The 26,605-nt window shown below is 45.9% G+C and overlaps 1 protein-coding gene across 2 annotated transcripts in view; it reads left to right on the top strand.

Moving 5' to 3' along the window:
• The first annotated feature begins 457 nt into the window (after positions 1-457).
• LOC119400158 (uncharacterized) overlaps positions 458-26,605 on the top strand; it is a 68,771-nt gene continuing 42,623 nt past the window's right edge. Inside the window, exon 1 of one of the 2 annotated variants that reach the window (XM_037667142.2) lies at positions 458-693. The gene's annotated coding sequence lies outside the window, so the exon portion shown is untranslated. The remainder of the gene's footprint in view (positions 694-26,605) is intronic. The other variant, XM_049417989.1, reaches the window with a different exon arrangement.

Raw genomic sequence — 26,605 nt, 5'->3', positions numbered from 1 at the left:
TGACCGTCAACCGGCAGTCCTAGATTACCCAGACGTCGTCCTAAGGTCTACAAGTCGGGCCCTCGGTGAACGTCATCCGACAGTCCTGGACTCGGCAGACGTCATCCCAAGGTCTACCAGAAAGGAACTACTGAAAAGCCCGGCTGCTTATTAACAAAGTTGTCCGTCAAAGTTTAGAAACGCGTGACTTTGGGACCGGTAACCCAGGAAACAGCCCGTACCTCCTGGAAGCTTATCAAAGCTGTATCGGCCAGCGAGAGACCTTGCATATCGAATTGGCTTGGAGAGAACGTGTCACCACCTGTTAGCTCCAGCGCCACGCTGCTGTGATTCACCGAGCGATATACGTACGTTTGACGAGTTCTGTGTTTGTGTTCTTGTTAGCCCTTCATGTTCAGTTTGCGACCCTGCAATCAAACTGTGCATCTTAAGTGGCAGTAAACGACTACGACAGTCACTTTTCTTTGCCTTTTTTTTTTCGTCATCATGAGATAGCAACGGTGGACTTGTAGACTATACACTGTAAAAAGTTCGCAAGACTGCAGGAGCAACCATCCCAGTCTGAAGTACGCTCGGGGATCTATTGAGGAATCAAAGAGTTCGCCGTAACCTTCGAGTGACGTCATCTTAGAAGCCCAGGAATAAGAAGGTCCTATCCTTCTACATCTCACTGCTGGACGCCTGTGAATTGTGGTGAGTGTTCCAGAACCTTGTCGCGGGGAAGGCAAACTGACATCCGTTTTGGCAGCCATGCTGAATATGTATGAATAGTAACTGGGCAATAGATACAACAGCAGCGACAATCATGGTCATAGTCACAATTTGTCACAATTAGTTACAACTAAGTCCTTGATCCGGTACATTAAAAACTCAAGAAAGACACTTTGGTGAAATGCACAGAGAAATGTCGAGTTGTTTGTCGAACCTTCACGCACGGTCTTAAGAACTGTATTCCGTTGCACACGGCTATAGAAACACGTTTAAGCAGATTATAGAATGTGTTTCGACGTTTATAGATTCTATTGTTCTCGCGTAGACCTATATTGCGTCTCAATATATTCGCATCCACTACCTCACATGATCACATCGTTTCCATGTAGTTGTCCTTAGATAATTCATTAGCAATAATCCTCAATTCCTGTAAGGCTACATATACGCAGAGTCAAGCTGTTTATAGACGTCTTACAGATGTCTATAGACTTCTCATAAACGCTCTGCACAAAACCTGAGATTTGCAGTCTATAACGATTGCAGTTTTTTTTTTTTTTTTGTACAGCACGACGGTATTCCATACGTTGTCAAATGCCGGCTCTGTCTATAACTGCGATAACTTAAACGTCTACACCCGATATATAAAGCTCATATAAAAAATTAACAGCCACAAAATCAAGAACTAAATGTTTCTGAATTGTCTATTTTATAAAGGGCCGCCTACAGGCCTCCTGGTAGACCTTCTGAACAGTATCGCTAGGCATAACACATTCGTCGTAGAGCAACATGGTGCGTGCGTAGTACAGTGATAGGGTGTAAGATCATAAGTTATCGTAAAATAGCCTATTTCTTTACTATAAGCCTATAAGCCGTTGAAAGACACGGCGTAAACTTCTACACAATTTGTTTAGACACATACAATGTTGCCACGTTCCGTAGATTCCACTTCGCCGAAGAAGCTGGTCTCTAAACCATATGGTTCACAAAGAGTAAAACTTAATCCATTGTCTGACTACCTGTAGTCTATTCATTCAAGTATGGGAAATACAGCCTCCCTGCAGACTGTGCAAGCAATCTGTTTAAACACAGAGCTCTCAATTTATCAAAAGTGCGATATATCATCTCCTACAACGGACTGCTCCGTATAGAAAAGATAGCCCACATAAAACGAAAGAGAACTAGTGCGTACGGACCCCCTGCAAACAGTATGCCGATTCTATTCCCCACTTCTGCCGTGCCTTTCCTTACTTTTCATCGACTTGTCTCTTTCTCTTTCGCTCCCTCTCTCACTCTCTTTCTCTCTACACCGATTCTATAACATGGCGTCAACAGACTTGCCAGATATAGACTATCTGCGCCGTTAGTTTCGCCTATTCGCTATCACTCCTTCGTGAAGAAGACTCGTTAGAAGAAACACGGGCACAGACGTACAAGCTCTAGATCTTGTACATGATCGCCCTTACAATGGGAACATCACATATCCCGGCTTCGAGTTGCCAAAGGAAAAAAAAACGCCCATAGAAGTAACCGGCATCCGTATACGTGCACGTACGCCCATATTGCTCATTGCACTGCAAACGAGAGGCAGTATGCTGTACACCTTGAAAAAGAAACACCACCCCACGGTGATTCCGGCTGTTTATCTCACTCGTCGGACTGATTTAGGCCTGAAGCGCTTTTTTTTTCTTTCATTTTCATCGCATGTCTTCACAGACGTGTCTCGCTAGCGGGAAGGTCACGCCGAGGCGCGACACGCCGCCATCTCTGCAGTCGATTTGCTCTCGGATCCGGAAAGCATATTCCGAATTGCTCGTATACGGGACTCTCTCTATAACTTGTTTTCTTCGTTTAGAGCTTGGCGAGAGAGGATTTCAAGGCACGCGCCGCCGCAGAGTCGTTGCGTGCCCTAGGTAGAGATATCGAGACGAGATAGAAAGATGGCACCCGCAGGGAGAAGATCTCCTTGGTGAGTGAGGGGGCGCTACGGGCGTTTCCGATGTCCAACTCCGCGGAAGTCGGACAGACTGTGGGTTGTTAGCGAAAAAGCTGGAACTTGGGAATAGTTTGAGAAAGGGAGAGAGGAAGAAAGATAGGGGTGAGGGGTTTAATGGCAGGGTTGTCTTTCAGAGCGCACGTGATTTGAGCGCGTGAGTCATTAGTGAGTAATAGCTAAGCGGCTCAGCGGACCAGCGGTCCCAGCGGAAGAGCGGAGAGATCAGCGGAGCGCGAGAAGAAAGGAAGAGTAATAGCTAAGCGGCCTAGCGTCGCCCCGCTCGTTGAACGTAGAACGCACCTCGCGTTCCGCTGTGGAGTCAGTTGAGCGTAGCGTGAAACCATAGCGTGAAGGTGCGTCCACTAGGTTTCGCCGTCGTTTTGCAGCCAAGCTGACCGCGTCTCGACAAGACGCGCTTGCGAATAACGCGAAATGTATGCAGTTCTCTGCACATCTGTGAACACGCGATCAAATGTAATCTGTACGAAAAAGATGTCAAAGTAGCACCTATACTTTCTCAAGTTTCTTGTGTCTTCTTGTCTCCAATTTCGAAATAAAAGATCAACACGAGCTTTAGGTCATCTCCACTTTAGGTCATCTCCAAATGCCCTCGTCTTCAGAGGTCTTCTTATGTTGAAAATCAGCGCCGGGACTTTTTCGCCTGGAGCAGAGCGAGCGCTATGTTGGCGGGTATCGCCGACAACATGCCGCTGCCGCTTGTGTTGGGGGTAGCCCTCTTGTCTCGCGAAAACGCTGGTCCGCTGGCCACGCTCCGCTGAGCAGAGGATACCAGCGGCTGAGCGGTCCGCTCCGTAAAAACGCTGATGGCCCCAGCGTGCCGCGCATGCGCAGTTGGCATCTCCGCTCGTGCGCTGGGCCCGCTGGCCCGCTGATGCGCTTAGCTATTACTCTCTATTGTTTCCGTTCGTTTCGGAGGTGTTATGCGCACACATCCGGGTCACACGAACTACGTGAATAGAGTTTCATGCGCTTGCTGTGTATGTAAAAAGCGTTGGGTTTACGAAAGAAAAAAGGAATCGAGCTGCGCAGACTCAACGAATATGCGAAGCGAAGCTTTCGGAAATCGGTTCATTAAATCCTCTAATGGTGCGCAAGTTCTGCGATTTCTTTTACCTGCATCAACTACTATGTCATGCAGACAACACTAAGGAATAGTTCTCAATGACATATTTAGCAATATTATATGTTGTTATTATATCATCACGAAGCAAATGTAATGCAGAAGGAAGAGTCAAAGCAAAAAGTGCCCGCGGAATTTCTCGTTTAATACATGTATAAAAACCTTGAATATACATCGTGGTCTGCTTGATAATTACGTAACAGCAGCGGATTTTCTTTAACGAATGCAAAGTCTCCTTGAGTCACGCCATGTTGAATACTGTTACAACTGGTTGTTCAGTTTAAGATCTGACCGTATGCACTGTTCACTCTAGCCAGCTCACGTAGTAATTGTCTGGTTAATAATTCAGGCACTGGGAGGATCCAAAACCAGACATTCTGTATCGAGTAATTGCAGACCGTTATTCTATACATATACATAAGTCATCGTCAGGGATTAATTTTTTTTTGTCAGTGGATGGGTAGAAAAATGATGGGGTACCGTTAATTAGACGCTGGCACGCTGTCGGGCATAAAATTAGCTACCCGACGTACTATATCCATTATAACTGGTAACTTTGCGCTTGCGGCTGCGCCAGACGGCTGCATACGAATCATTCCGAGCGATGACTGGATTACTAATTACGTATTCGGGTGGTCGACTTCGGAGTGCTCTGTTATAAAGGTCATGCAAAAGAGCAACTGTAATGCGCGTAACCGCTGCGATAAGCAGAGTACACTAGTGATAAAGAGACAGGATCATTTCTTCCATATCCGGTAATTGTCCTAATGCGGCATTAAAGCTGCCTTCAGCAACCTGCAACATCAAAGCTGCAGGTTGCTCTGGTGATACTACACTCATCACCAGAGAAACCAGAAACCAGCAAAACACTACGGAAAAGCTTTACGTAGTATTGGGGGGGGGGGGGGGGGGGGGGGGATAGAGGCCATAAAAACCTTTTTTTTTTTGTTCATGTTTCTCATCAAAATGCTCAACACCGATGCAAATTTTGAAATTAACCGAATTATGCTGCGCACTTCGTTTTTTTCCCCTCTGTTCTTGCTCAGGACATCTTCGTAGTATTCCTCAAGTAGTGTATTTCGCTAACTTTCGAATACAACTGAATCTTTCTCTATAGCGACGAATGCTTTCAATTTTCATTTCCTAGTCTACGTCTGCAACGTCAAAATTCGCGACGTCACGGATTTTCAAGTTGGCGCGGCAATCTGAGCGTCTTGTACAACAGCGCAGACAAACAATGACACAGTAGAAGAGCGGACACAGGAGCGCCGACCATTGAAATCTTGGCGTGGTGTCACCACCTGCCTTCACCCTCGATGTTATAAGCGGAGATAATTAAAAGCATATCATCAACATCCATCAACGTCGAACGTAGTGCAAGAACTCACAGGGTCCCTTATGCATTCGAATGAGACGACTCGAAGGCGAAAGACATCTTCTTTTTCTTCGCAGTCGATGTGTTGATCCTCCCCCGGCCCCCTCCTAATGCTTTCTGTACATAACTTGGTTTTGCGCTGCCTCCGGGATGGGAGGCATTGCAAGCTTTTCTGCACGTTCCCTAATTTGCCCTGCCTCCGTGATCGGCCCACCTCTGACCAAGCGACCATGTAATGAGATGACGCCATAATGTGACGCTACGTTATGTTGCGTCACAGTGACTCCACGATGACGGCACAAGCTTTTGCTATATGTGACATCATGATGACATCATATGGTGACGTCATCAACGGATGTTGATTTTTTGCATCAATCGCGTTGACGCCGATGGCCAATTTTCGCGTTTTATGATGTATCTAAGGCTTTCGCCTTTACAGTTGTGTCGAAAATTCTTCTGGGGACACGTGCATCAAATTAAGTGAAAGATAGCTGTACAGGTGCCCTGTTCCTTTGCACTCCTCTCTCTTCCACAAAATTCCTGGTTAACTTCGTTCATTCGAGGTCCATTATTAGCGCGTCCGTCTGTGTCGACCGGACGGGCAATATTCAGTCCCATCACGATGCATGCCACAGACGGATGTACTCGCTACGTCTCGACGCCTTTTACAGCCTGTATATCTCTTAAATCTTTTTCTTCCAAACCTGACGTAAGTGCCTTAAAACGAATAAACAGGTCTTTCGGCTACACCGAGAAGCGATCGACGGAGCACGTAGTGCACCATTTGCATTCCGATGGCGAACCCCGACGCAAGCGCATCGCGCTGGACTGTTTCCATCACGCCATGGCGCACTCGATCTGAGAAGACGGATCGTTTTAAGCGATTGTTAGTTTCCCGGAGAGCCGCGGGGAAAACACCTTCAGAGGATTCTTTCATGAGTCACGGCTATATTATTACTCCTGATCTCAGGGGTGAGAGAGAGAGACATGTTTTAATGAAAAGGTGGAGATGTTAGCCTGGCTATTCGCCTGACGTGCTACTGCAGGTGCTGGGGGATGATTACGATATATACACTGATAAACGCATAACACATACAGCCACACACACACGTTCAGGCTCGTGGCCCGCAAAAAGTCAGCAGCGCTTTCGTGGCGCGTAACGCACAGGTGCTGCTTTGCCATGGGCCCAGAATATGTCTCAGTTCTAAGCACGAGTACCGTCGAAGGTGCAAGGTCGCCTTCAGAGATCATCTCCCTGATGCGCATCGCCTGAATTCACACAGGACATGTTTAAGGTCTTCTGTGACGTTACATTGAACGCACAATGCTGAGTCCGAAAGCTTAATTTTGCTCTTGAAGTAATTAGTGTAGGCGACGTTTAATCTGATGCGGTACAAGCATGTTTTCTCTTGTCTGTTAAGGTATAGCGCGGCATATCGAAGTCACACAATGGGTCAATTTTGTGAAGAGGCTCATACTGGTGACTAGCATCTGTCTCGAGAGATCGCTGGAAGGGGTAATTTCATACTCACGGTAGACTACCCCGATTCCGAGTGCAATTCTGATGAAGCCGGCAAAAAGAAAAAAACAGCTTCGTGAAGCTTCGAAGACAATAAACACCATTGTTCCAGTTCTGGAGATCATCGTCACATACCCCACATTATGGGAACCAGGCCCCCCCCCCCCCCCTCCCTGGCTTCACTGTTAATGAAAACCAACAGATACTCAAGCCAAGGAAGGCATAGGCGACGCTAGTTGTACAGCTGTTTTGACTGTATTGTAGTAATTCTGGTATAAATGTGAAGAATGTGAAGTGGACGAAAAGACAACTTGCCGCCGGCAAGGACCGAACCTGCAACCTTCGGATTACGCGCCCGATGCTCTTACCAATTGAGCTACGGTTGCCGTCGTCCCTCCGTCCACTTTACCGAGTATTTATGCGCATGCAAACCTGGAAGTGTTAGTCAGCGCCTCTCGTATCCATGACGGCGAGTGTGGAACACACTTTTTTTCCAGCTGGCGTCGCGTAGCACGAGCCCTTCTTTCGTTCAACTATGGGAACTGACGACTCTTTGTTCAGCGAATAGAGGATACCTTGCCACAGGCGATTTGTCGATTTCCCGCTGTTCGCCATCTTACGTTCGCGGTATCCACAACAATCCCGGCTAACAACCATTCTTTAAAAAAATAAGAAAGCAAATATATAACAAGCAGGAACAGACATGTCCTGCTGGAAGAAATGCGAACGCGGAAATAACTATACCATTTCCGTACAACCACGCACTCAAAGACCACGTGCGGTCAGCGGTCCGTTAGCATTCACTACAAACATCCGGCGGTGTATGCGAGCCGCCTTTTCACGGTGCCGCCGGACAAAATGTAACTCCCAGAGGTCATAAAAAAAAAAAAAAAACACCGTCGCCCCGTCCACTTTCTTACTATGTATTCTCTTCATTATTTTTTTTCTTACTGTCTCTACAAACACGCACGCACGCTAGCAAGCAAATGGACGTCGACTGCCACGCATATCCTTGCATATAATGACGCGCGGAATGTCATTAATTTGGTGATACGCATCTTTGTACGCGTGCGCACGCAAAGCAACCCTCTGTTTCTTTTATTCTTTTTTTTTCGTTGATGTGGCAAAGCCGGAGACTTCGTGAGTGGACAACGGCCTTCCCAGAAGCCGGCGACCCCGCCATACTGCGGCGACGCCTTTGTGCGTAGCTCCGGGCCACGGACGTGTGAAATATAAAGATCGCTGCTTACTTATTCTTTTTTTTTTTTGCTGCTTTCTTCTTCTTCACCGGCAGCAAGATTACGCGCGGGAAGGATGTGTCGTTTCAGCGACCCGAGAGAGCTCTGGACCGCCGGTTTAGTTAAGTCTAGATATTTATTACATAAATATGTAATTTTCTTTTCTTTTTCGCGCGCGTGTGTCTATGTGTGCGACCCAAGTACAGCTCGGAGACAATCATTTTCTTTTTTATTCCAACATGTTTTTTTTTTTTTTTTTATCTGTCATAGTACGTTAAGGACTAGAGAAAAAACCCGCAGTGAGTCAAAGTCCAACGATAAAAGCTGAAAGTGAAATCGAGAATTGGACGAAATATCATCTGGTCGGGATGTAATGGCGTTGTAGAAAGAAAAGACAGGACGCCGACCAAGAAGGTGTCAAAAATATAATAAAATGACGTTACGGCTTCCACATGGAAGCCTTCTTCACTCGTTCTTTTTGGTTGGCCACACGCCTGGCGTATATGAATGAAATCGAGAATTGGACGAAATCTCGTCTGGTCGGTATGTAATGGCATTGTAGAAAGAAAAGACGGGACATTTTTGACAACTTCTTGGTCCTGTCTTTTCTTTCTACAATGCCAGAAGCTGAAAGTATTTGTATAAATACATAAACAATGTAGGTACGTACCCTTGATTGCTATCGTAACACTGTTTTAATTGTCTGTAAGCACACAATGCAACACGTAAACATGGTTGGGAGAGTTGTCAACTTGATGCTCCATCCTCTTTCTGCCATTTCAACGATGCCAATCTCAAAACCAGCTTGGCATGTGCATGTATACAATGTTGCGATCACAAGACAGTCGAAGTCAGCTTGGCGCCTATTCTCTCAACAAATGGTGGCGAGAACAATTTAAACTAAAGCACTTTTCATAGACCGCGTCGCGTGCACCTTGCTTCAAATCGGGGATGTGTGTTCTTACGCAATTCGATAAATAAATAAATATTCAGCAGGATTTCAAGCAACTTGAAAATAAATCAACGTGACATATGTATTCTGAGACCTTCTAATATACAGAGGCCTCCGAAGGATATACACGTGAATCTACACAAATTTCCATTCGCAGGCCTCTTGCAAAATCCTCTCTACAGGTACAACGTTGTTGTTCCACATATTGAATGATTGTCAGAATTACACGTAAACGTGTGCAACATTGTTCCACATGATATATAAAGGCGTATATGATTCATTGTTCCAAAAAGACGGTGGTTGTTTCATACAATTGCTGCGGGCGTTTCGAAACAAGAACCTGACACACACAATACATAATTCGTTATACTACGTGATTCTATGTGAAACGCCGTTCGTTTTAGTAAAAAAAAAAATATGTAGGAAAACTTTCTGCTTTCAGGTGGGACACAAGTGAACCGGGTGGCTAAAGTTAGAGTGGTGGTCGTTTCTCATATATCGCAGATAAAGGTTGCTGGCACAGATTAAATTCTGTCTTTATTTCATGCGTCCTTTTATAACGGTCACCCTCTTCTTGTTCAACTAGACGTATGCAAGCGAAGGCGGTGGAATTTCGGACGTGCGTCCAGTGAGTTAACTACTCCGTGTCAGGCTGTCAATCGTGCAACACTTTCGACGTGGGCCGCTAGGGGGCCCGCAGTACGGCACAAGAATTCGTCGCTCGCCTGGAATGTTAATCGAGAAGGTGACAGGTGACGCGGTGCTCCAAGTAAATATAAAAATGCTTACGATATTGGCGGCTCTGCGAAGCGCCTCAACCCCCGCAAAACCGGGGAATAAAAAATAACCAGAAAAGTAAAAAAAAAATCTACAAATGGGCCGACCATTGCCGCTCAGCATAAAACGCAATATGTACGGTGCCGTATACAAAGAACGGCGAATTGCCGTATCGCCGGTAATCACTCCCTTCGTACACTCTCAGGCAAACTGGAGTATTTGGGGAGTCCTTCTGCCACACCACAATAATGGTCATATGACTCGCTTCCGTTTCCTTTCTTGAAAAAACTCGGCGTTTACCACTTACCCACACCAAGAACGCTATGTCACACTGCTTACGCTCACGCCATTCGTGACCTGGAAGTACACCGGCTGCGCCTGGCGATAACGCTAACAAAAGCACGCGAGATAAATTATTATCATTGCGACAGAAACACGCCCCAGTTACGCTCTTTCCTTTCAGAGCGTGTCTTCTTACTCCCTTTTGCACTTACTACTCCATTCAGGAGTTTACTCCCTTTATGTGGGAGTAACGGCTTGTCTCTGACTTCTTTTCAGAGGGCTCGGCTCGGTGGAGTTTCGTTTAGTCTGTACTAACACCAAGTTCTGCTCACTCTAGACCAGGGTGTCGGAACGAAATGTTTTTCGTTTCGGTTTTAGTTTCGTTCCACCGCAAAAAAGTTCCGTTTCGTTTCTGTTCCGGAACGAAAAAAAAATGTTCCGTAACGGTTCGTAACGGTTTTTTTAATGGAAAAATTTGAAGTTAAGGTAATCATAACGAACATTGGATTCGTGATGTAGTTACTTGCCCTGCTCTTAGGAAAGTGGGACAAGAGACGTTCTTCAGAGGAGTGGAGGTAACTGTACCACGAATTTCTACCAACGAGCACAAACAAGTATTAATTTCAAAGTCATAGTATTTATTTTCTCAAAAGACAAATACGATTTTTTTAGTGGGCTCAATGCTTTGTGTCAAGGGAGTCAGCACGATCTCAGAAGCAGCACGTCGTTGAGTGTACTCTCTGATGTGCGAGACCGCTGTTCTGATAAAGAGATCGCCAGGCCTGCGCGACACTCGCAGCACAGTCACAACGAAAGCTGGAAGAGCGGACTTTGTAGAGCCCGCTGAAGAGTCTCTTGGGGCAATAATACAACTACACATGCAAGGTACCCACTACTCCATAAATCATCCCAATTCTTCTGAAGTAGAGAAGTTCCCGCTATGCCATTTTTCGTCATTCTTCGGAGTCTCGTGGTACACACTACACATCTCTAAGGCATTATGTGCACTTTGGTGGACAACTATGGCGCCAAAATCAGCTGTTGTGATCTCATAACAGCTTTCGCTGTAACAAACTTCAGCGCTGACAATGCCCTCTCTACGCTGGCCTGCGTGACAGGCGCGCAAAAATCCACTTGCGTTGGCACGCGAGGCATGATAGTACAATACAGGGGTGTAGCCAAGGGGGGGGGGGGGTTGAAACCCCCCCCCCCCGAAATTTTTCAGTTTTGCTTGCGTATATAGGCACGTACACATACAAACGCACGCACGAACATACATAAAGTATGGTTGAACCCACCGCGAAAAAAATTTCTGGCTACGCCCCTGGTACAATATAAACATCTCTGGTTGCCACTGTTTTCGTTTTTCGCACAATTTCAACATATCTTTGCTTTGGAATTCCTGCCTGAGGTACGCACTAATACCGTACCCTGAGATATGCTCACATTACACGAGCTCAGTTGCTCCGGATTGCGAGGTTTTCTCGTGAACCAAAAAACGATTGAAAAAATTTCGTTTTCACTCCGGAACGAAATAATAGATAAAGTTTCGGTTACGTTTTCGTTCCGGTCCAAAATATCGTTTTTTTTTTCGTTTTTCGTTTTCGGTTTTCGTTCCGTTCCGACACCCTGCTTTAGACATTTACACCCTTTGCGTGGGAGTAACGGCCTGTTGCCGATGTTTACTTCGTTTCAAAGGGCTCGTCTCGGTGGAGTTTCGTTTTGTCTGTTCTTACGCCCAATTTTTCTGACTTTAGGAATTTACTCCCTTTGCGTGGGAGTAACGGCTTGTCACCTATTCTACTCCGTTTCAGGGGACTCATTTCGGCGGTGTTTCGTTTTGTCTGTTCTTACACCCTACTATTCTAACTTTAGACATTTACTCGCTTTGCGTGGGTGTAACGGTTTGTCGCCAACGTTTACTCCGTTTCAGGGGTGCACTTTCGTTTTGTCTGTACTTACACCCTGTTGCGATCGAGTTCCTCTATTAGTGGTGTAAAATGACTTTGAAAACGGATTTAAATATGGGACAAAGCATGCAAGACCCGCATAAAGACGTTGTCTTCACTCCAATCGTTTCCCCCTCTTTGTAGCGTATACCGGTTATCATGACGCATAGGACGCCTCGAAAGCTTATAGCTTTCCTTATGTAAACCATCAGTTAGACGAAAACGACGCGTAAAATGAAGTACGCACGACTTTTCGGTCGGTCGCACGCGTTTCGTTATCGTCGTTAGGTCTGCGTCACGCGTCGCTTCTGTGCAGGTTCAATGACCTATATGCGAGGGACACTGCAGCGCTGTGCTTTGCGAGGTCGCATTTTCGCAACTTTTCGTGGACCGTAAACAGTCCATTATCAGCTGTGGGCTGGAAAAAAACAAAAAAAACACACATCAGGCACAATAGAGCACGCATGATCTTACTTTCAAGCGAAATGTGGTCGTTAGTCCGCAAGGGCGTTGAATTTGGAGCGACGACAGGTTTATTATGCATTGCGTAGGCGGTTTAGCGTTGCTCCTTTCCGAACGCCGCCATGCAAATGCGTGTGCTTTCCATGCAAATGGTCCTCTCTGTTTGTTTGTTGTTTCTCTATTTGCTTGCTTATTTGCTTTATTTATGACTTGTGCTTTTGTTTGCTTGTGTTCATTTGTTTGCATTATCGCATGTTTATACGATCCTTTGAAGGTTCGCTTACTTTATTCATGCAGTGCTCTTATGGTGCTTGACTGCTGACCTTATGGTCGCGGGATCGAATGCCGGCCGCCGCGGCCGCATTTTCGATGGAGACACGATTCTGGAGGCCCGCGTGATTATATTTAGGTGCGCGTTAAAGATCTCCAGGTGGTCTAAATTTTCGGCGCCTTCCACTATGGTGTCTCATGACTGATCACATCGTGGTTTTGAAACGTAAAACCCCAGCAATTATTGTTACTATTGCCTTATTCATTCGTTCTTTCGTTTGTTTGTTAGTTTGTTTGTTTGTTTGCTTGTATGTTTGTTTTTTGTTTGAATAGATCGCAGATGTGTGATGCGTGCGTGCGTATGCGTTCACTTTGTGCGCATGTCCGTCTGCCAGATTTTGTTAATCATTTATCAACCGGGGCATACCGAAAGGCACACTATATGCCAAAATCTCAACTAAGAACAAAGCCATAAACGATGAAAAACTATAACCATAAATTAATAGAAGCGATCAAAATATTTGGGATTTGCTGAGATCTATTCAGTATACTGCAGTAACTACCGATCCCATGACACACTCATGCATATGACGCGTATTTTGTAGAACTAGTTAAACGCGTCAACTTTGACAAGAAATGACTGGTCTTGTTTTACTGCTTGCCAAAACATTGTGTGCACAGCATGCGCGTAAAATGTTACTGTCAAAAGAAAAAAACACACAAATCAGTGAAACGGAGTTAAAAAGGAGTAACCCTTCGGTTCACTCTTCAATGTTATTGACACACTGAAACTCATCGTGCCATTGCAGACGCATGAAATCACATCCTTGCGTTCCTTCAGGTCTTTCATTCAGGGGTTTTCATTCAGGTCATTGGCACGTCCTTTGAAGTGTGTTCTCCTCTCCAAAGTTATCTGTGAATTTGTTTAGGGAACAATGAACCATATGCATTCGTGAAGATAAGCACCTAACACGCATTGTGCAGATCCTTTTGAGCGTTAGTATCCCTTTTTCTGAGCATGGTCCGTCGATCAATTGTGCAACACTTTTCTCACAGATTCTGCTTTCTTTTTTATGAGTCATGAAAACAGTTAAAAAGATACCCTGCTACGGCACTTGAAAGGGCATTGATTTCGCAAACGCCAAAAGCTGCACCTTGGTATCAGTTCATCAAATGGGCTACAACACAATACCTCTCACTAAGCAGGCGCATTGGCATAAAATTTATACTTTGAACCTCCATTAGAAGAGCGAATTTGAAAGAAAGATTGCTTATTGCCTTCTGGCCATTCTTTTGTGCATTGCGCGCGATTATCATCGGCTTCTATAAGTTATTTGTCCCATTTTAGGCTTAGCAGTTTCAGTGTACTTCCTACAGAGAGGAGCAAAATGCTCGTAGCCGATTTCTGACTTTGGCTAATCAGCGCTCTACCAGACGACGAGCCATAAAAAGCAGACTACAATGACGCTTTTTTCAAGCTCGAATAAGTATCGCCTGGCGTCGCATTCGAAGCGAGCTTCGCGATAATAGAAAAAAAAAAAGAGATCGTCCGCACGCTCGCAGCAGCAGACGACATTTTCACGTCTGGCAGCATCTCGCTCCTGTTGCGAAAGTTGCGTATATAGCCTCCCACTGCACACTCTATTCCATTCTCTCATGCCCTGCCAAACGCGCTTTGTTTTATTTTTCTCATTTTTCAATTTCTCGCTTCACAGACTTGCAGGTATGCAAATGCAACGCCGCAGCGGAGCGCACGCCCGTACGTGCTGCGCATTTTCCCGAGCGGATTAACGAAATCCTTTATTTTTCCGCCGCCAAGCGGCAGCAGACGAGAACAGAAGTGAAACAGAACAGAAAGCGCAGCAGACGGCGGCGACCGAAATCCGGCTCTTGCATGAGCTTGGCTATATCTTGGCTATAGATTGGCTTTAGCCATTAAAAATTACCGGTGAGCAAGCCATTCGGCTTTAAGCACAAAGCGTGCATACGTATTACACGCTACTATACTGCTTGTTGAACGACTCCTGCATTGTTGTTGTCCTGTTTCACGAACGTCGTCTGCTATAGATTCCCGCTATCGTTATGGAATAAAAGATGGCTGCGTCGGCTTTAATCCGCGTTCAAGGTAAGCACTCCGCGATGGGGCCCCGACCGCGTTATGTTTGCAGAGCTTTAATGAGCCGGTTTTTATATGTTCGAAGGGGTCAGACAATCTCCGCAGAGTGAGATTGTAGAGGTCAGCGGGTGGAATGCTGGGAATGAACCCGATTATGATCGTCGGGGGGAGATTTTATGGCGTTAACACGACGGCCCCAATAGCGTATGCTAATATCGCCGCTAATGCTGCAGCGAAGGTCGCGTATTGTGCACTGTTTAAGATGCACGTAATAAATAAACGCACGGAAAACAGTGCAGGCAAACAAGAAGCCTTATAAGGAGCCCGTGTGTAATTACCCAGGTGAAGTATACTTGGTAGTAATGAAGTTACAGTAATTAAATTACCTTTTGCTATGATCAGTAATGTAGGGAATTACTCCTTTGTGGGCTGGTAATTTGGTAGTGTAGTGAATTAGTTCAAGCGAGTATTTTAAAGAAAATTACTCATTGCTTTCACAATTACTTTTGACTAAAATATAGCATGTCCGCTTCCTTTATGGCATAAAAAATTGACCGAAAATGAAAAGTAACAAAGAACTGTGAGATTTAAATGCACATGTGCTATAAATAAAGTGTACATAAGTTGTTAAATAATGATCAACTTTTGCTGAAGTAATTTCAAAGTAAGTTCATTGCTTTTCAAAAGTAATAGTAATGCAATGCCAATATTACCTTCGGGCAGCTGTAATTTATGATCTAAATTAATTACATTTGTAAAATTCTCGAATCGTAATTAGCAATGTAATTCAATTATTTTAGGAGTAATTTTGTCATCCCTGATGCGAAGCTTACGCCATTCTAATGTTTTGCGAAGTGTGCGCTCCACATTTCAACAGTTCACCGTCGAAATTCTTCTCCGACAAATCAAAAAGAAACGATCGATTTTAAAGCGTCAGCGATGTCTTTTGCGGAATAAAAGTACTTCTACCCCTTGAAGAAAGCGTTGCCAGAATTTTATGCGTAAAAAAAACAGATGGAAAAAGAAACGTACGCCTGTACAGACGTGCACTTAGTGGCGTAGGTCTTAACGTACTTATAATATTCGCCCAACTTTTTCTACAAATTACGCTGATGTGACGACCGTCACATCAAATCTCAAAACAACCACAATATCGAAAATACACAGGCAGCGCAAGTTCTCGACATAGTTCAGTGATAGCGAGTAGAGGGAGTCATTTCAATGAGGGTAGATCTTATAGTATAAGTTTCTTGTTTGCTGTGCCTTTATGACACGTTAGCATCGCTGTGATGTGTTCATTCCCAACGTCAGGTCATTACGAAGAACTCTGTTAACCACTGCGTTTCAGTGAATGAATGAATGAATGAATGAATGAATGAATGAATGAATGAATGAATGAATGAATGAATGAATGAATGAATGAATGAATGAATCGGTATCCTTGTCATTTTTTCAATCAACGAATCAACCAACCAAACGAACAAAGCATATTTATTCGCCGCAGCCATGATTCATAGTCATAATCAAACAGCAAACTTAACCAAAAAGAACAGAATCAAAGTTTTCTGTTGCTAAGCTTCCATCCGAGAGCTAGGCAACGATGTTACTTTAAATCCTTGGTTCCGGAGCGCAGTAAGCAACAGAATATGCAAAGTCTCGAAGCTAGTTCTCTTACCAGTTCACGTTTGCCAAACGGTAGATCGCAAGCATCGGTTAGGTGGCGCGTCCTTATTCGAGTCAAATGAAAAAGACCAGAAAACGAAATTGCGCATTTGCATAAGATGACTCGAAGGCGAAAGCCATCTTCCTCTTCTTTTTTCTCCTCAGTCGATTGTATTCATCCCCCCACACCCGACTCTGAAAGCTTTCTGCACCCAACGTGGTTTTGCACAGCCTCCGGGATCGGACGCATTGCGATCTTTCTGCACCTCACTTGGTTTTGCGATGCCTCCAGGACCATCCCACGTTTGATTAAGCGACGATGTCATGTTATGACGTCACCGTGTGACGTCACGCTATGTGATGTCATGATTATGTCACACATTTTGGCGACCTGTGACGTCATCACAGGATGATGATTCTTTTGCAACACTCGTGTTGACGCCGCCGACGGTCACATTTCGCGTTTGATGAGGCATATAAGTAATTCAGTGACTGGGGCTACATGGTTCACGATGGCTTAGCAATGCGCTTATGGTAGGGTAACACACACTACAAAAGAACACACACGGCACAGTTTAATAGGACGAGCGCACACTTCATCTGATTTATTGTCCATGCGTAGTCCACATAAATTAGAAAAAAATTCAAGGAGCACGTGGAAAGAGATAATGCACCTCTCCCCGCCTATGTGACGTCCATCACGGAAGCAATTTAAGCAGTTTTTTGATGACTCACTGACGCATCTTACGGCGCCTAGAGATGCCATGAGTGCGGCTTCGCAAACTATTCTTTCACTGTCTTCTTTTGTCCGCTTCGTAATTGTTTTTTTAAACTCAGGTACGCATGTGCATTGGTTGCAGTAGGAGGCATCTAAGGCTTTCGCCTTAATATGCAAAGTCTGGAAGCTGGCTGTAATACCAGTTCACCTTTGCCAAGCGGTAGTCTGCAAGCACCGGTTAGGCGCCGTGTCAAATAAAGAAAAGTCAAGAACGCGAACTGAGAAGCAAAGCAAGAGATCCGTGAAGGTAAAAACCGAACACCCAGGATACGCTGAACGCCAACACAGGCAGCAGCAGCAGCAGCAGCAGCAGCAGCAGCAGCAGCAGCAGCAGCGCATCCGCGTCGTACAGGCCATTAGGGAAGCAAGTGCCGGTTCCGAGGCGTAGCGTATAATGTGCCTCGGCCCGAACGACTTGCCGTAAAAGTAGCGAGGGATTATCCCGCCGGCGTCTTCACAGTCGACCGACGCTGATGCCGAGATCGAATCGACTACCCGCGAAAAGGCGACAGGAAGAGCAACAGCGTCCGTGAATTGGTTCTTTCGAAGGTGCCTTTACAGAGCAGGCCGGAGGTGAAACCGTTATCGCCTAGGCCCCGTGGTATCTCTATATACAAGAGTGCGAGGTTTCGTTGCCCTGGGATATAAGGTGTGGTGAGCAACACTCCAAGAAGAAAACATTGGTAAACGACTCAATTACTGGATCGAGATCGAGTTAAGACCGCATTGGAGTTAATCAGCTGGCAGCCAGCAATAGGGAACATAAGCAGTTATTTAGACATCTTTAGCCATGACTAGCCAAGACTGTAGCCGGCATTAACCACAACTTATAATATCAATCATTGCTGAGAAATGCTTGGAGTATATGCAAGTTAATACGGCATTCGAAGTCACGTGACTTACTGAATAAGCCGAAAGCACGGGAGAAGATGAGAGCTTGAAGTCACGAAAAACTCTTGAAGACGTGAGATCGCTGGAGCCGACGTTTCGACAAGTGGTCTTATCTTCTTCAAGGCAACAGCAGCCTTGAAGAAGATGAAGTGACACGCTTTGAGACTCAAACAGGAGTAACCACACGTGCGTTGCGTGGGAAATACACAAAATCTGACATTGCCGTGATCGAAATCTTGAAGCTTGTGCGAGGTTTATTCCTGCAATGTAAATCTAGTATAAACAATGAATGCAGCCGTTAATTACAGCTGCTAATGTATGCTGCCGGGGGGGGGGGGGGGAGTCATCCCTGTGAACGAGCTATGGGAAGAATGATCACTCCCCCCCCCCCTTTCGTAACTGACGCCTCTGCGGCCTACAATTCGTAAACTGCAATATGTAAAGTGAGATAACTAATTAAAAGTTAATTAGCATTTCCAAGCTCAATAAACAATTACATATTGACATTGTTTTGGAAGTAATGCAAGTGAAATTGTGTTGCGAGTAATAATTGATAACAAGAACTAGCAACTATGTTATCTGTCACAGGCGATTTTCGAAAATGCTGCATGATTAAAAAATATTTTTAAAAAGGCATACAGTATAACAAGACGGCTCGGGCCAGCGCGATCCCTTGGAAAGCATTAGCTCGCATTTAGAACAGTGCTATACCGTATTCCTATAGGATCGTCGCCATCATTTTAAAATCAAGTCTCGTATAGGTGACCAGCCAATAAGAGGAAACTCGTCACAACTTTCACGAATTCGAATACAGAGAGGCGCCTTTTATGAGCTATCTGTCTTTTGCAAAAAGATGCGCCGTGGCGAAGAAAATAAGTGTCATTGTCGGTTCCATGTATCGATCACTTCTAAGTAATCGATATTTATAGGGATTGGTACGAGATGATGTCATTCAATTAAAGGCAATACGTTTTCAAGGTTATGCACAGTCACGCGTTAAAGATGCGGCACTCCGTCATAAAGGTTTTCAGACAAGTCGCGCAAAGTCGCGAAAAAGTTCGCGGCATTGAACGTCATGCGAAGTCTCGGTGAAGTCCTTGACGGCAGGTCAATCCATTAGGTATCGCTCGAAACGGATCATCGGTGGTTTTGTAAAGGATAAGAATCTTTCAAAACTCGCCGTGTACTAGACGTAATTGAGTGTCCTTTTTCCCCCATAATACTTAATATTCCGGTCCCGCTCTAGACAATGGATGCTGGCGCAATCGCAGCTTCAGGTTTCTGCGTAGACTTATGTTTCGTCGCTTCTTGATTGAGAAAGCTTTGGGGACTTCGGAGATCTTAAATCGCTGACGTCATAGTTCAAAGTACGTACCTATGTGTATGCACGTGTGTTATGTTGGACAGTTTCCAAGACGAAAATAAACGACGCTTGCATGGCCTAGGCATTCGAACCCGAGTTCATCACCATCTGAGTAATGTGACCACTGCAACAGGGTATCACTCAGTATACGTTATGGAATCGAGGATATTGGATCACTGACGTCTTTGCTCAATGCACATACATCTGTGTATACACACGTACGCAACAATAGGCGGTCATTGAAGACGAAAATAAACAAAACAGGGTTTAAGCATTCGAACCCGAGGTCATCGTCACCATCTGAGTCATGTGATCACTGCAACAGGGTACCTACCGCGGTAGTCTAGAGGTTATAGTGCTCGACTGCTGACCCGAAGGTAACGGGATCGAATCCCGGCCGCGGCAGCCGCATTTCGATGGAGCCAAAAGGCTAGGGTCCCGTGTGCTTAGATTTAGGTGCACGTCAAAGAATCCCAGGTGTTCGAAGTTTCCGAAGCCCTCCACTACGGCGTATCTCATAATCATATCGTGGTTCTCGTATGTAAATCCCCAACAATTATTATTATTTCAGCAGGGTGTCAGTATGTAGTCGGTATGGCATGATAGGATCACGCCTTCCATTGCTTTTTTTTTTGTTCGGACTCTTCGGCATTGGAACAGTGTGCTATCTAACATTGTACATATAACTTAAAATTATGCTTTTTTCACGCGTTGGATCAATTTTATGTTCATGTACCTAGTTAAGCATGTAACCTCCCTGACGTAATGCCGTACGGGGCGACGCAGGTAGCCAATAAAAAAGTAAATAAATATGAACGGCTGGCAGAGAGCTGCCTTCGAATGTCGTTTCGCTTAATATGCCTACTGAAAGGCTTTTTGTTAAGCATTCGGCGAACGAAGATATTGACCCTTAAATGACCTTGCAGGTGTCGACACTGTTCAGGGTATCGTTTTTCAGTTTTCTCTCTCGTGAATTTCTTTCTATCTTTCTTTCTCTTTCTGTGTAAAAGAAGAGATGGGCATATACCTGTTGTCCGGAGCTGCTCGATTACTCTTTCTGTCTCGAAGGCGAATAATTAGTCATCAGTTTCTTTTTCTGTGTGTGCGAAGCAATAAGCCCGGTGTCATAGAAGGCTATGTACCGCCCGCGGTGAGCAAGTAATTGAGTGCCGATGTCCTTTGAGTTGTAGAAGATCGTAAAGCTTGGTTGCTTGTGGCGCCTCAGACAAGGCCAGACAGGGACACGTTGCACCTTCACCTTCGGATTCCATCACTGCCTCGTATCACTGCGCTAGAAAGAAAGAAAGAAAGAAAGAAAGAAAGAAAGAAAGAAAGAAAGAAAGAAAGAAAGAAAGAAAGAAAGAAAGAAAGAAAGAAAGAAAGAAAGAAAGAAAGAAAGAAAGAAAGAAAGAAAGAAAGAAAGAAAGAAAGAAAGAAAGAAAGCTTGCACGGACACTGGCCTGTTTCTGGATTCTCAATGGTGCGGTGGCCAGGCGCACTTATTAAACGAACTGAAATAAGTTCGCCTTGCCAGTTCAGCTGATATCGCCTCAGATTATGATGATGATAACGTATAATAATCATGACTGTGTTCTGTTAAGAAGTGGCCCGCGTCCGCGGCGCACAATTGCTTACTACAATAGTCGCGCCTTCGAAGACAGGGAGGAAATAAGACACGCAAGACACACACATGGGAGCGGTCTATGCAAACGATTTTTTTTTTTTTGACGTAGCAACTGATTTGTGACGTACGCACTTCCAGCTCACCCAACATGTATGTACCCTCGAAGACAGTGTGTGTACATGTACCTCTCTCACCCACATTCTGCAGCGAGGTACGGCGATGTTTTCTGACTTAAAAATATGCGCCGATCTCGAAGGCAGTGTAGTTTAACAGAAGCGTCTCACTAAAGATGACCAAGTTATGACTGAAAGTCGGCTAACGTTGGATATTCGGTGTCATAGCGCCAATACATCACCAGTCCGTTTCGGTACAGTGGTTGAGTTGTCTTAGCAGTTTTTCCACGTGGCCGCGCCGCTTCGACGGGAAACGAAACAAATCCCACCGGTAACGCGGAGAATTTCGCTTTCATTCTTCGGCGCCTCGACAGAGAAGACACAAACACACACACACAGAGGAGGGAGGAAGAGAAAGAAGGCGATAAACGCAGTCACGTACTTTCTCACGCTATCATCCGGCAGCCAAGACAGGGCCGCGCGGGAAAAACAAAAACAAAAGACGCTAATTGAGACCGCCTCGAGTGTACGCCGGTCGTGCATAATCAATTAGAGGGCTCGGCTAGGCTAGGATGCTGCAGCCGCCATTACAACACCGACGCGGCTATAGGTCTTACGAAGCTCCGGGAGTGCTTCACACACACACACTCACTCACACACACAGTCAAGGCCGTGTTGTGATTGCGTACGGGTACACCGAGGTGAAGTGCAAGAGGCCTGCAACCAACCACGATGGAAGGAACGAAAGAAAGCAGGTCTATTGTCGCCAGAACGCAGCAACAAAGAACGCAAACGCGCAACCAAAAACACACACAATGGCCGTCACTGAAAACACCTTATCGCGCGCCGCTAGCGGTGGCATTTAACAGAGCCCCCTCCTTCTTCACCTCTTAAGCGGCCCGGAACGACGCCATTGGAAGAACGGGAAGGTATCGAAGGCCGGGATTGATTGATGTTGATGAAACGCTCCACACCACGCTACATGCGTTACTGGGTTCGCGGCTATCCCTCTGGTGTTTGTTTTGCCACCTTGCTCGTTCGTCGCTCGTGTTGTTCGTAACCTCGCAAGGACAGCGCTTACAGACCACAGCAGGCGATCGGTAACAGTGACCTCTCACGTTCGTCGTATCAGGCACCGAAGGCGCCTGGGCTGTGTCTGGCAGGATGTTTTTGCGTCCGTCCGCCATTGTTAGGAGAGTCGCTAGTTAGTTACCATACTGAAGTGTCTGTGTAGGTTACGAGTTCATTTGCATACAGACACTCGGCACCGTCTGACTCACGTCAACGTTCGTCTTCGGGGTTAAACCACACTTCCCATTTATTCTTAGAGACAAAGAAGGAATTCCGAGCCCTTCTACTACTGTACTACTGTGAGGATGGACGCCAGCGAAACCAGCGACCGCACGTTCTGTGGCAGCGGCTTCAAGTCGTTTTCGCGCCCATTCACGCTTGTTCGCGCATTGGCGTTCCTTCGATTCCCGCTATTCTTCCTCCGAGCGAACGACATGCGTCCGTCACATAGCGAATCCAAAGGGGCAACTTCCGATAACAGTCCCAGCGCGATCTCTACGTCGTGAGACAAAGGGGCACCGCGATCGGTGGGAAGCTAGTGCCGCCGCCGAGTATCGCGGCCTGTGAATAAGGCATTGGCGATGGCGAGGGGGCGAGGGAAGCCGAGAATTGTTGTTCTACGTGTCGTTTTGTCTGCGGACGCGAGCTTCGCTGTAAAAAAAACCTAGTTTTTTTCATGAATACCTGGAGAGGCTTACACTGCAATACACAGTCGCGTATGAGAACTATGCACTTACTCGCACGTATATGCAACCGCATGTATATACTCGCAATTATATGCAGTCGCACGTAATAACTGCGCGGCTGTCAATGAAAAGGCCGCTTGTGTCACGAAGCGACCAGGTTGCGGGTAGGTGTACGCCTTTAAGCCTTGCTCAAAATGCGTGTTAGTCATAGTATTTCCCCGCTTACTCGTTCGATCAGCTCCCGATAGACCACGCCCCGGCGAAATACGCAAAGAAGCAGGAGACTGATCATGTATTCGAAACACGAAATGCCTGAGCTGAGTCGCTCAGTTAGGCGCTGCTTTATAAAACGGGGTCAACTTGGACTTAAGCTGAAGGACGCTGCATACTTTGAAGCCTATATTTAGCGTGTATTTGTGAACGCTTTTTTGGTCTTTCGTTCTAAGTCGGAAATACGACTTTGTTCGAAAGGGGCCCGGTCGCGTAGACGTCTCTCTAGCCCTTGGTTATCGTTTAAAAGGTTGTCGAAGGAACAAGCCAGCATACGCATTTGCACACTATACGCTTATACGGGTCACGTGGACAATTGTGAATGATATGCAACACGGTCGCGATCCGACAGTGTCTTGCTGATGTAACTTATTTTTAATCAAATCGCGGGGTCTAAACTAGCGGTCAGCCCGATTATACCGAACCACCTACGTAACAGTTAAGGCGGAAAGTTGGGCTAGTTGGTATCGAGCATAACAGGATATGATTACTATCGTAAAAGGAGACGGAACGCACGGGGAGAGGGAAATATATGAAGCTCTCACCATTAAAAAAGAAGCTGACGCGTGTGTTAGCAGTCCCTTGCTGGCTCTCTCCGACAAGGATCTTGATTACCTGCGTAGGAATTGTTACCATAGGGGTTATCAATCTATATTTATGAGTTTCACGGGACTCTTGTGCACATGCGGTCATCAATTTTGTGTATAAATACTCACATGTTGCATGTAATAAAGTTTAGTTGACGCCTCCAGTGATGGACGTGTCCAATGATGGACACTTTTTCTCACACCATTCACACTGACGACGCTGATCGTGACGACGACAATGTACAGAAGCTCAGCGAGTATCGTCTCCTTCTGTCAACGTAACGATGTCCTAACACAAGGTCTTCTCAAAATCTAACGGGCATAGAAAGACACCGCGATCTCTCTCTCTCTCTACAGCAACACGGTTTCACGTGACCCGAGTCGTTTGGCAATGTAATACTTCTTCGATGTCTCAAGACGTCCGGTCAAGGTGGCATCAAGAACAAAAGGCTTGGCCTTCTGCCTCTGCGGACTTCTTGGCCTACTGGAAGACATCACCATCAGTGTGTCTTCGTAAGAATTCAAGGAGCTTGAAATTCCCGGGTGCAGTGATGAGCAGTGGCCTTCATGAACGCCTACTCTTTTCGGATCGAAATGGCCAGCAGCCCCGACATGCGATGACTGTAGCTGCGAGGAAACTGATCAATCACCCATCTTCTCTCTGAATGTCCTCGCTCGAGTGCGCCAAGAAAGGGATTTTCAAATGTGTTAGATAGACTTGACAATCACCCATTGTCGAGGAAAGGGTCTTAGGACATTGGCCGAGACCGTCCTCGGCACGAAATGCCCTGAGAGCGTTGTTGCGTTTCTTGCGGACAACTGGTCTTAGAGACAGACTTTAAGCAATGTTGTTTATCGTATTCTTCTATTTTCTCCCTTTTCTTCTTTTTTTTTGTAACGTCTCTTTTCTATCATCTTTAATTCCCCTCACACCCTTCCCCAGAACAGAGTAGCCAGCCGGTCTGAGAACTGGCTAACCTCCCTGTCCTTCCGTCTTTTTCTCCCCCTACCTCCCGAGGCGCCAGCGCACATAACACCTTCGAGAAAGAGCTGTCGGCGACGGTCTAACGGAAATCTCGTGGGCTGTGGATCCTCCTCCCCCCCCCCCTTTAAGCGAGGCTCATCAACTCCTCCCACCTCTGCAATAGGCCTTTGTCTTAGCGCTTCATTTCTTGAAGGGAGGATGGGGGGTAAAGAAAAGAGAAAGGGGGGGTTGTCTCTGGCTTGGCTCATCGCTCGATTTCTCACTGACCATCAAGCACCCCCCCCTCCTTTCCCCCCGCTCTTCTGACTGTCCCTCGACCGCTTCTTCGCCTCTCTCCGGCACACGACGACGCAAGAAGAGCGTGTGAACGGCTGCTGACTGCTGAGCACGCGCTTTAGTGACCGCTACTCCGGGATCAGGTACCGCGTTCACTCGTTTATAGGACGCCGCCGGTAAGCAGACCTGGAACGCGCGTGTATAATCCCCGTGGTGTCCACCCTAGCGGACGCTAGCGATGGTTCTATGCTGCAAAGAGCCTATTCTGGAAACTTTAAACGGCAGTTAGTGTGTGCAGCAGAGCCGTGTGTGCGCTTGCGGCCTGACATGATTCTTGCATCGTGATGTTACTTTGACGCGATGTAGTAATGCGCTGCCAGTAACACTTTCGACAAGGACCTAAAGGACTAAGACTAAGACTTACAGACACTAAAAAGACACTTTATTTATTTATTTATTTATTATTTATTTATTTATTTATTTATTTATTTATTTATTTATTTATTTCTCTCTTTCTTTCTTTCTTTCTTTTTTTCTGCCGCATTGTGCAATGTTCCCTCCTAACTGCTTCCTTCCTTCATGCGGGGAATCGGTCCTTCATCCACGTCCAGCGCTACACTTCAGTTGCTACCGGCAACAGCGACGGTCATGCGTTAATATCTAGGCTACAATGAAATGTGGCAACGTGAATGACTGATTGCCGTATCAGAAACGGCTGATCGCCCACAATGCCACGACCGAGAGAGCATCACTTATTGGGAAACGGCGCACACAAATACGCATGCGTCCGGCGCACCTTCCAAGGGCCGCATTTCCGCACGCTCACCGACGCCTGGTTGTTTCGCGTACGACGCCGCCACCGTCGCCGAAATCTGTAACTCAATAACAAGCTTCGCTTGAAAAATGAATGACCGAGGTACGCAGCGCCATAACCGCTCAGATATCCTTCTGAAGTTGTTTCGATGCTGCGTGACATCACCGACGGGACGTAGAAGGGTCAGAACAGGTGAAATGACAGGGCGAAGTGAAGCGATAACAAAAAAAAAAAAAAGGAGACGAAGCTAAAGCAACCAGAACAACAAGTGAACGCCGCCATGCCTCGAGCTCGATCGCATGTACGCATACACAAGAAACAACGCGGTACGCCGAGCGGCCGGCCTGACCTTCCATCGGAAAATCTCACTCCAAAAAAAAAAAAAAAAAAGGGCACCAACGATGAAGCATGGGGCGTCACTTTCCGTCTCATTCCCTTTGATGCTGCCTGTATCCCTCTCTCGAGCAGGCTTATGTTTTTGGTTTATTTTCTTTTTTCTTTTGTCCTAGCTCTTCAGGCTGACAAGGAAGGAGCAAGAAAGCGAGCAAACAAGAAAGAAAGAAAGAAAGAAAGAAAGAAAGAAAGAAAGAAAGAAAGAAAGAAAGAAAGAAAGAAAGAAAGGATCGTTCTTCATGCCGCTAATGGATCACGTTCCGAACGATGGCGTAACAGGATATAGCACAGGCGCACTCTCCGTTCT

This window comes from Rhipicephalus sanguineus, chromosome 7 (genome assembly GCF_013339695.2).
Source record: "Rhipicephalus sanguineus isolate Rsan-2018 chromosome 7, BIME_Rsan_1.4, whole genome shotgun sequence".
Lineage (NCBI taxonomy): Eukaryota > Metazoa > Arthropoda > Arachnida > Ixodida > Ixodidae > Rhipicephalus > Rhipicephalus sanguineus.
Note: the sequence above shows the minus strand (reverse complement) of the source record. Positions and strands in the feature narration are given on the sequence as shown.